The 11,378-nt window shown below is 40.4% G+C and overlaps 1 long non-coding RNA gene across 1 annotated transcript; it reads right to left on the reverse strand.

Moving 5' to 3' along the window:
* LOC145801583 (uncharacterized) lies at positions 1-1,259 on the reverse strand. The gene is made up of 3 exons (XR_014343198.1): positions 1,181-1,259; positions 1,002-1,091; positions 1-174 (listed from the first exon to the last, which is right to left on the reverse strand). It is a non-coding gene; the product is annotated as an uncharacterized LOC145801583 (long non-coding RNA).
* Positions 1,260-11,378: the final 10,119 nt, after the last annotated feature.

Genomic DNA, 11,378 nt, shown 5'->3' on the forward strand with positions numbered 1-11,378 from the left:
TGGTGTTAAAGAAGATTGTCTTGGGTTAATACATTCCTTTGATCTTTCTCTTTCTCGTTCTCGTCGCAGGCGTTGTCCCAATTGGTATGCAGAACATGGCTTTTGATTTTTTTCACGTTCTCGCCGTGCACGTTGGGCCAATGCAGCTTTTGATAACACATTATCATTGTGTGCCTAAAATGAGAATATTATATAAGAAGGTGCATAAAATGTGAAGATTAACTAACTTGCCTCCCTTTCATCATGTATTTTTTCTTCCTTTTAACTAACTTTTCGTCTTCACTCGGTTAAGTTGTTAGTCATATAAGAACCAATGCATGTATTGATAAAATTTAAAAAGGAAGGGAAAAATAATTTGAAAACACATTAAGCACACAAAACTGCAAACTCACTATGCACGCACTTATTGGTTTAAAGACACTACCCATCTCTTTACAAAATGTACGTTGAAAAGGTAAATATTAGATCAATGGGTACGTAAAATGTGAATATTAGCGTGTAATGTTTTGTACTTTCATTTTCACTCCTTTTGTTGTTTCTGTTATATTAAAATGTATTTTTGTATTTTTCCTCTTTCCTTAAGAACTTCTTATAAGAAAAATAAAAATTAAAAAAAATTATATTAAGTAGTTTTCTTTTCATCACATATTTGTTCTTTCTTCTTATTTTCCTTTTTCGTTTTCTTCTATTATATTTTTATTATGCGATGTTGTAGATGCAACATATTGTACAAATGCAACATATTTTTATCATACAAATAGACAAACATATTAAAAATTCAAATTAATGTTCATACAAATGCATTAGCGTGTCATACAAATGCTTACTTTAACATGCTTCAGAAAAACATTTCACATTCAATAAAAAGAATTGAATAAATTTTTGAAAAAGAAACTTTTAAAAAATGTACTTAAAAAAGAGTATATGACACTATGCAATTCCTAAAAAACTCTATTTAATATTCGAAAAAGAAACTTTTAAAAATTGTTGAGAAACCATACCATGGGATGTGCATTTTCCTTTCCTTTGTCATAAGGAATAGCTTTTTTTGTTTCCTTTGATATTGCTTTGTCTTTTTCCTTTGCCTTTGCCTATAAAAAATAAGTAGAATATATTTATAAATTATTTTTAAAATGATAAGAAAATATATGTCCAATGTTCAAGTGACTTTTAGGCTTACCTCATGAATGCGAATAGTATTAAGGTCACGCTTATCGCGAATAACAACATTAACATTTCTTTCTTGAAGAAATCGAACCTATATATACAAAAACTTTAGAGTATGAGGAAAACTTTATACACATAAATAAGACTTTACACACATAAATAAGAAAATTAGTAAAGAGAGGTGATATTACGGTTCGGTGTAAGTCCCCATCCACCTATAAAGTATGAGGAAAAAAAATAATTAGAATAGTGATATTGCCCATAACTGTTGTACTTAAATTTATAAGAGAGGTACGTAAATTTATATGAAGAGAAAATGAAGAAAAAAAACCTACTTGACCAAAAATAGTGATATTGTTCATAACTGTTGTACTTCAACCTAAAAATGTTTGGTTATATAATTTTAGACACAAAGAAACAAAAAATTAGCAATAATAAAAGTTAACATGGATTTCATTGGCAATGAAATGTTATTTCCAAATCTGTTGCTACCAAATCGAATAATAAAATTCAAAATTTTATTTAAATAAATAACTGTCATGAATAGAAAATACTTAACGGGTTACAATCAAGAGGAGAAGAAATAAATAAAAATATAAACTTCTAAGAAAAAGAAAAAGGCCAACCCAACGTTTAGAATAGATGTATTTTAACAATCACATTAAAATGATAAAATTAAAATCGGAGTACAACAATTGTCCAAATTTGAACTCTTCTCTTTTCTAACTGACTTCAATTTTATAGAGATGAAATTCAAATCAAAATCAAAACCCATTATAATCATAATCACAAATTTATGCCAAAAAAAATAATTCAACAGATACCAGAGGCACGTGCCTTCTCTGTTTAGAATGGTACAATTTTTTTTTAAAAATTTTTTATAACAAAATGTTAAATACATTTTTTTTGGTTAAGTTAAATACTTGGTGAATTTGATTCAAAACAAAACGGATTATGTTAAATACTTGCGTTAAGTTAAATACTTGTAAGTTTAATACATTTTTTTTTCATGAAGACAACTAAAGTAATACGCACACATATACATTGACCAGAATTTTTGAAATACAACATAGAATATTATATTCCCTTAAAAAAATGCAAGAAAAAAAAAACATAAACTCTCTTGCCATATTACGCATAAATGTTAAAATTCCAAGTCTTTCAAAATTTTCTTTTAATTAGGAACTCTAGATATTCAAAAAAAAAAAAAAGAAAATGAAAAAAACAGTCCCTTTGTTTTTAGAATCACATAACAAATATACTACATTTGAACGGTATAAATTTTTTTTAAAATTTTTTTATAACAAAATGTTAAATACATTTTTGTCGGTTAAGTTAAATACTTGGTGAATTTGATTCAAAGTAAAACGGATTATGTTAAATACTTGCGTTAAGTTAAATACTTATAAGTTTAATACATTTTTTTTCATGAAGACAACTAAAGTAATACACACATAATACATTGACCAGAATATTTTGAAATACAACATAGAATACTATACTCCCTTAAAAAGGTGCCAAAAAAAAAATCATAAACACTTTTGCCATATTACACATAAATGTTAAAATGCCAAGTCTTTCAAAATTTTCTTTTAATTAGGAACTCTAGATATTCATTCAAAAAAAAAAAAAAAAAAATGAAGTCCCTTTCTTTTTAGAATCACACAACAAATATACTACATTTGAATGGTACAATTTTTTTTTTTTAGTTTTTCATAACAAAATGTTAAATACATTTTTGTGGGTTAAGTTAAATACTTGGTGAATTTGATTCAAAGTAAAACGGGTTATGTTAAGTACTTGCGTTAAGTTAAATACTTGTAAGTTTAATACATTTTTTTTTTCATGAAGACAACTAAAGTAATACACACATATATACATTGACCAGAATGTTTTGAAATACAACATAGAATACTATACTTCCTTAAAAAGGTGCCAAAAAAAAAAATTATAAACTCTCTTGCCATATTACACATAAATGTTAAAATGCCAAGTCTTTCAAGTTTTTCTTTTAATTAGGAACTCTAGATATTCAAAAAAAAAAAAATAAATGAAAAAAAACAGTCCTTTTCTTTTTAGAATCACACAACAAATATACTATATTTGAATGGTACAATTTTTGTGTAAAGGTATATCATAGTGATGTCTCTCTCTATATCTTGCATACATGTGTGACCTACTAAATGAAATGTTCTTTCATTAAAAGGGCGACTAAATCATGGTTGATTGCATCTATTTTTGAAAAACAAAATTGAGCATGTAGAGTTCTTCAGCTGAGCATTCCAGTGATTAGTGATGCGCTTGATGGTTTAGTAAGTTGAATAGAAATGAATAATGCCTTTTTGTCAAACAATCCTATGGGCGCCTAAGCCTAGGTTTTTATTATAGCGATCCCGGGTTTACCCTTGTTGTACAGTGATCCGGACATGTGTCCGTGGATGTTGGTAGTTGTTTATTATTTTGTTTACATCCTTTTTACTTCGTAATTGAGTTATAGGATGTGTTGGGCAGGTTTGTTACCGGTTGGTTGAGTTTAGAAACCAAAACTAGTTGCCCAGGTTTTGGCCTGTACGCTCGAGCGGGGGTTTTGGCGCTCGAGCGGAGATTACACCCATTCAGTATTTTCCTGTGGAGCGTTGTACGCTCGAGCGTGGTATTGGCCGCTCGAGCGGGGTTGTCTGAGTGCCGCTCGAACGTAGAGTTGGAAGCTCGAGCAGAGGCCTGGTTCTGCATAAATGCTGGGAGAGTGCATCCGGCGCTCTAGCGGAAGTTTGGACGCTCGAGCGGGAGTCTGTGAGTGACGCTCGAGCGGGGTGTTTTACGCTCGAGCGGGAGACTGGGTTTAAGTCCCGAAATTTGTGACTTTTCAAATCACTTTTTACTTTCTCTTCTCTCTCCTACTTTTCCAAAAACACCATTGTTGAGCCTCTCACTCTAGACTCTACCTTCTCTCTAGGTTTTGATCTAGTAGGAATGATTTGCTCACCTTTGGCCTTTACAAAAAAGTTGTTGATCGTCGAGGGCTACATTTTAATCTGAAAATCTCGGGTTTTGGAGCACGTTGGGTTTTGTCGTCTTCTCCTTTGGGACTCCGAATTTGAGGTAGGGATATCCTACTCCTCTCTATGGATTTTGTCTTTAAATTTTGGTATTTTGAGATGTTGGGGTTGGTTTGGTAATTTTGTGAAAGTTTGGGATTTTTGTGCAATTTTACAAAAGTTGGGGTTTTATTCATAATAAACCTAGATGCATGTTTGGCATAGAGAAATGGAATAAATGTTAAACCATTAATGAAAATGGGACCTAAGGGTTGAAATGTTAATTATGGGAATTGACCTAATTACATTGTTTAATTAATTGGGATAATTAATTGTGAGGAATGAGGAAGTGAAATGTTGATTGAATATCCATTGTGCATTTATTTTCTGTATAGAAATAACTGCTTTGGGCTATCGGTGGAGGATAGTCGTGATTGTTGTAGACAATGCATGATGATTAGGCAAACGGAAACTAATCAATGGAATGTGTCATGGGACTTGACGGTTGATAGAATACATTAACTGTATGTATTGAGTGGTTGTATATAGAACCATTGTGTTTGTATACGTTATGTATAGAGGAGGAGATAGGGGATGTACTCCGCGGTTTAGGGGAAGATAGGGGATGTACCTCTAAACCGGTTAGTGTTGGGAGAAGATAGGGGATGAACTCCGTAGATACAGCTCATATGCTTGTCTAGAGAAGTGAAGATAGAGCTCATATGCTTATCTTTGTGATGTGTAGATATAGCTCATATGCTTATCTGTGGATATTGTAGTTATACATATCTGTTGTAGAATGTGGATATAGCTTATTTGCTTATCTGGGAATGTGGATATTGTTGTTATACATATCTGTCGAGAATGTGGTTAGTGCTTATATGCCTATCCGTTGAAAAAGGGAAAAATGAAAGGAAACTTGGACTCATAGTCGTATGACATAAATATGTGATTTATGTGATTGTATCAGTGTTGGCCATCTATCAATTGCTAATATTTTAGACATTGTTCATGGTTGGTTTAGTGTATTTCTACTGGGCTGTGGCTCACCCTATATGGGAATATCATTTTCAGGTGCAGGTTGCATGCCACCTCCAAGGACATAGCTGGGAGGCTAGAGGCGGACATACTTTTGCCGCTTAACTTTTGATGTAATACATGTAACTTCAAGCCAAGGGCTTAATGTGTAAATGAGTTAGTGCTCTTTTGTTGTAACCAAGTGTTAACTTGGAAAGCTGTAAGCCCGTAGGGCATTTTGTTTTGATGTTAACATGTAATACCTATGTAATGGAACTCTAATGTATAAAAGAATGTGGCTAGTTCATATGTCAACGCATGTCTTATTTGATGGGTTTAATGTTATTATTTTGAGGGCGTTACAACTTGGTATCAGAGCGTACCGGGTTCGAATACTTTGGGTACGTGGGAAGTGATTAGTATCACAATGGGTTTGTCTCGCTTGATAGAGACTTAGATGTAGTATCATATGCTATGTGCTTAAATGCTAACATGCTTATGTGACTATGTGGGTATGGGATTTAATTTCTAGGATGTTGATTGGATCCTTGGGTTTCTGGGAGTCTTGTTGGAAAGGCACTTGATCAATGCTGTTTCTAACCGGAACTCTAGTAACGCCTCGGGACTATCATTATCCGGAAATGAAATTCGTAAGTGCTTATGTGTTTATGTGCTTACGTGGAGTGAATTACAGTTGTCCATGCATTAGGACGAGTGCGTTTAGTTTCGGCACATGTATGAATGTGCTAACGTTCTGTATTACCTTTATTAGGATGTCAGGACGAGGAAGAGGTGCTAGGCGTGGTAGACCTGCGAGGTAGGAAGTATCGTTACCGGGTGAGATTCCGGCAGTGCAGGAGAGAGTTGGCCAGGCCAATGTGGCCGAGCCAGTAGGTCAGCAGGCTATGGGTGCCTTGGCCAGAGAGATAGCAGGAGCTTTGGGTATTCTTAAAGCTGGGAATCAGGTAGCTGAGGCAGGGCCTTCTTTCTTGAAGAGGGAGTTTTTCCGGTCTAATCCGGATGAGTTTGTCGGGGATCCGAAGGAGCCACTGAAAGCGGATGAGTGGCTAGAGCAAATGAGTAAGACGTTCGAGATGCTTGGCATCGAGGATGGAGCACTGAAAGTGACCTTGGCATCCTTTCAACTGAAGGGAGATGCGGGTCAATGGTGAAAGTATGAGAAGGCTCGTGTGGGTGGTACTTGGGAGGCGTTTGTGAATGCTTTTCAGGAGAGGTTTTTGTCTGTAGCAGCTAGGGAGAAGCTGAGGGATCAGTTTAGCCGGTTTAATCAGCAGGGCTTGTCAGTGGCCGAGTTTGAGGCTACTTTCACCAGTTTGTCCAGGTTCGCACCTGAACTGGTGGCGTCTGAGGAACGCCGTTGCTATGAGTTTGAGCGGAAGTTGAGGCGGGGCCTCAAGTTGAGAGTTGGTGGGTCTTACATTCGAGAGTATAGACACCTGGTAGATGCTACAGCTCATATGGAGCTCATGATGCAGGAGGAGGATGAGGGGGCAGAGAGGCTCCAAGAGGAGCCAGGATGGTCAGGGTGATGGCAGGAGGCAGAGGGGTTCTAACCCTCAGCAGTCTCAGGGTGCAGTCTCTAGATCGACCTTTCCAGTGCCGAGTGTAGGCTCAGGAAGAGGCAGTCAGGGGGAATTCACTTGTTACAAGTGTGGCCAGCTGGGTCACAAGGTTTCTGTTTGCCCGCAGAAGGGTGGGGGTCAGAGAGCTGCTTCTTTCTTCAGCTAGACCGCAGAGTCAGAGTTTGGGCAGGGGGCAGCCCTTGTCTTGTTATCAGTGTGGGCAGCCTGGGCACCTGAAGAGGTTTTGCCCGCAGTTGAGTGCCACTTCGGGAGCGTCTGGTTCTAGGCAGACGCAAGGTTTTCAGCCAGCTCAGTCTGTGCAAGCCTCGAGGGCCAATCCGGGAGCTTCGTCATCCCAGTCTGTGCAGCAGTCTTTTGTTCCGAGAGGTGAGCAGGTAGACCAGGGGCCTACGGGGCGCGTGTATGCTGTTACCGCGCAGGATTTAGTGCCAGCTCCATCAGTAGTGAGAGGTACTTTTCTGTTTTGCAACTCGGTTGCTAATGTGTTGATAGACACGGGTGCATCTCATTCTTTTGTATCTGCTGCATTTGTATCGGTTTTGGAATTGGAGTTAGCACAGTTAGCATCTCCTATTTGTGTGGTATCGCCTTTGGGTGGTGAGTTGATCCTGAAACAGGGTGTTAGAGGATGTGATATAGAGGTCGCCGACTATAGGCTTCCTTTTCCGTTTGTTGTCATGCCCATGAAGGGTTTTGATGTTATTTTGGGTATGGACTGGCTATCGTCATACCGGGTTGTTATTGATTGCTACCGCCAGAGGGTCACGTTATATACCTTGAGCGGGGAGTGGTTCCATTTCTTGGGAGACCGGGTTGGTAGTGTGTTGCCACCGGGGTATGATTCGCGAGGGCGAAATGAGCTTAGTGGTTTACTTGCTAGCTTTAAGAGTGGTGAGAGTGGTGAGACCCAGATTGTGTTGCCGAGGGTGGTTTGTGAGTATTCGGATGTCTTTCCCAAAGATCTTGTTAGTTTGCCACCTCACCGAGAGATAGAGTTCTCTATTGATTTAGTGCCCGGCACGGTGCCGATTTCTATGGCACCTTACCGTTTTGCTCCAGCAGAGTTGGTTGAGTTGAAAGTTCAGCTCCAGGAATTGCTAGATAAGGGCTTTGTTCGCCCTAGTGTTTCGCCGTGGGGAGCACCAGCCCTCTTTGTTAAAAAGAAAGATGGCGCCTTGAGATTGTGTATTGACTACCGGAAGTTGAATCGGGCTATGGTTAAGAATAAGTATCCTATGCCCCGTATAGATGACCTGTTTGACCAGTTGAAGGGTTCCCGTTGTTTCTCTAAGATAGACTTGAGATCGGGTTACCACCAGTTGAGGGTCAGGGAAGAGGATATTCCGAAAACGGCATTCCGTACGCGGTATGGCCATTATGAGTTTCTGGTGATGCCATTTGGGCTTACCAATGCACCGGCAGTCTTTATGGACTTGATGAACCGGATTTTCCGGGAGTTCTTAGACCGATTTGTAGTCGTCTTCGTGGACGACATCCTTATCTATTCGCCTTCAGAGGAGGAGCACGAGGAACACTTGAGAGTGGTGCTTGAGTTGCTTAGAGCCCATAGGATGTATGCCAAGTTTGGGAAGTGTGAGTTTTGGCTGAGAGAAGTCAAATTCTTAGGCCACGTGGTATCCGGGGAAGGGGTGTCTGTTGATACATCCAAGGTCGAGGCAGTGCAAGATTGGGCACAGCCTAAGAGTGTGTTTGAAATCCGCAGTTTTCTGGGATTAGCTGGGTACTACCATCGGTTTGTGAAAGATTTCTCCAGGTTAGCGTCACCGTTGACTAGACTGACTCGGAAGGGAGTCAAGTTTGTGTGGAACGAGACTTGTGAAAAGTCGTTCCAAGAGCTGAAAGTTAGACTGACCACCGCTCCGGTGTTAATTATTCCGGAGAGAGGGCTGAGTTATGCGGTTTATTGTGATGCCTCACGAGAGGGTTTGGGTTGTGTGTTGATGCAAGAAGGGAAAATGGTAGCTTATGGCTCACGTCAGTTGAAAATTCACGAGAAGAATTACCCCACACACGACCTAGAGTTAGCAGCAGTGATCTTTGCCTTGAAAATATGGAGGCACTACCTTTATGGTGAGAGGTTTGAGGTATTCTCGGACCACAAGAGTTTGAAGTATCTGTTTACACAGAGAGACTTGAATTTGAGGCAGAGGAGGTGGATGGAGTTCATCGAGGATTATGATTTTGAGTTGCACTATCACCCGGGAAAGGCCAGTAGGAAGACCATTAGTGATGTAGCTAGTATAGCCATCCGAGAATGGGAGATGTTGGGAGCACTTGGAGAGTTTGATTTGCTACTGGGCGAATCTGTTGAGGCTGCAGCCTTGTATTCTGTAGTTGCGCAGCCTACACTTGTGATTAGAGTGCTAGAGGCACAGAGAGGTGACCTTGAGGTAAAATCCCTCCGAGAGAAGATCTCCAGTGGGAAAGTTGAGGAGGGTTTGACGGTTTATCCCGACCTGAGTGTGAGATACCGAGACCGTTTGTTTGTACCGGAGGCTTGCCGAGAGGAAGTACTCCGAGAGTTTCACCATTCGCGCCTTGCGGTGCATCCGGGAGGTACTAAGATGTATCAGGATTTGGGTCGCCAGTTTTGGTGGCGGGGTATGAAGAGAGATGTGGCTGTTTTCGTATCGAAGTGCCTTACTTGCCAGCAAGTGAAGGCCGAGCATCAGAGGCCAGCGGGTTTGTTGCAACCCTTGCCTATTGCCGAGTGGAAGTGGGAGCATGCCACTATGGACTTTGTTGTGGGTCTTCCGAGGACTCAGCGGGGTAGTGATGCTATTTGGGTGGTTGTAGACCGGTTGACTAAGTCGGCGCACTTTATTCCTATGCGCGTGAGAGATTCGGTGGATCATCTTGCCGATTTGTATATTCGGGACGTAGTGAGATTGCACGGGGTCCCAGTGACGATCGTCTCAGATAGAGATCCTCGTTTTACTGCTAGGTTGTGGCAGAGCTTACAGAGTGCCTTGGGCACTAAGTTGACCTTTAGTACGGCCTATCATCCTCAGACTGACGGGCAGTCCGAGCGTACTATTCAGATCCTCGAGGATATGCTTCGGGGTTGTGTCCTGGACTTCAGTGGGACGTGGGAGAGGCACTTGCCATTGGTAGAGTTTGCCTACAACAACAGTTTTCAGTCTAGCATCGGTATGGCACCGTTTGAGGCCTTGTATGGCCGACCGTGTAGGTCTCCAGTTTGTTGGGCCGAGGTGGGTGATGCACCTTTGTTGGGTCCGGAGTTGGTTAGGGAGACGACGGAGAAAGTTGAGCTTATCCGTGGGAGGCTTGTTACAGCCCAGAGTCGACAAAAGAGTTATGCCGACCATAGGAGGAGGCCTTTGGCGTTTGAGGTAGGTGATCATGTCTTTCTGAAGATATCACCTAGGCGAGGTTTGATGAGGTTTGGGAAGAGTGGGAAGTTATCCCCTCGGTTTATTTGGCCTTTTGAGATCCTTGAGAGGATTGGCGAGGTTGCTTATCGGTTAGCTTTACCGCCGCAGTTGTCCGGAGTACATGACGTGTTTCATGTGAGTATGCTTCGGAAGTATGAGCCAGATCCATCGCATGTGTTGGATTGGACCGATTTAGAGGTAGATGAGGATGCCTCGTACGAGGAGAGACCGGTTCGGGTCTTGGATAGGCGGGATCAGGTCCTGCGTGGCAAGACCATTCCTTTGGTGAAAGTCTTGTGGAAACATCACGGAGTGGAGGAAGCCACTTGGGAACGTGAGTTGGAAGTCCGCGAGAAATATCCGGACTTGTTTGTTGGTATGTAATCTTGTATTTAGATTTTGAACTATTGTTGAACTTAAGAGCTTTTATATATGTCTTAAGTTGTGAAGCATTGGAAATGTTTTGGTTTATTGGAAGTATGTTTTGGAACTTGCCTCATATGGAAGTTGAATGTAACATTGTATATGTTGAATATATTGTTGAAAATGGAAAGATAGTGCATAATGTTGATGCATGTTGGAAGTACATATGTTGTTTACGTATTGTGGAATGTCTCTTGTTAAAGGGATGGGATGACCGGTAATGGGTCGAATTGTTGAATGTTAAAGTGTAACATTGTTTAAAATGAAGAAAAACTTGTTTTTGAAAACTTGTGCTTAATTTCGGGGACGAAATTCTTTAAGGGGGGGAGATTATAGCGATCCCGGGTTTACCCTTGTTGTACAGTGATCCGGACATGTGTCCGTGGATGTTGGTAGTTGTTTATTATTTTGTTTACATCCTTTTTACTTCGTAATTGAGTTATAGGATGTGTTGGGCAGGTTTGTTACCGGTTGGTTGAGTTTAGAAACCAAAACTAGTTGCCCAGGTTTTGGCCTGTACGCTCGAGCGGGGGTTTTGGCGCTCGAGCGGAGATTACACCCATTCAGTATTTTCTTGTGGAGCGTTGTACGCTCGAGCGTGGTATTGGCCGCTCGAGCGAGGTTGTCTGAGTGCCGCTCGAACGTAGAGTTGGAAGCTCGAGCGGAGGCCTGGTTCTGCATAAATGCTGGGAGAGTGCATCCGGCGCTCGAGC

Source organism: Camellia sinensis, chromosome 10 (assembly GCF_055761805.1).
Source record: "Camellia sinensis isolate YWXY chromosome 10, ASM5576180v1, whole genome shotgun sequence".
In the NCBI taxonomy this organism is placed as follows: Eukaryota; Viridiplantae; Streptophyta; class Magnoliopsida; order Ericales; family Theaceae; genus Camellia; species Camellia sinensis.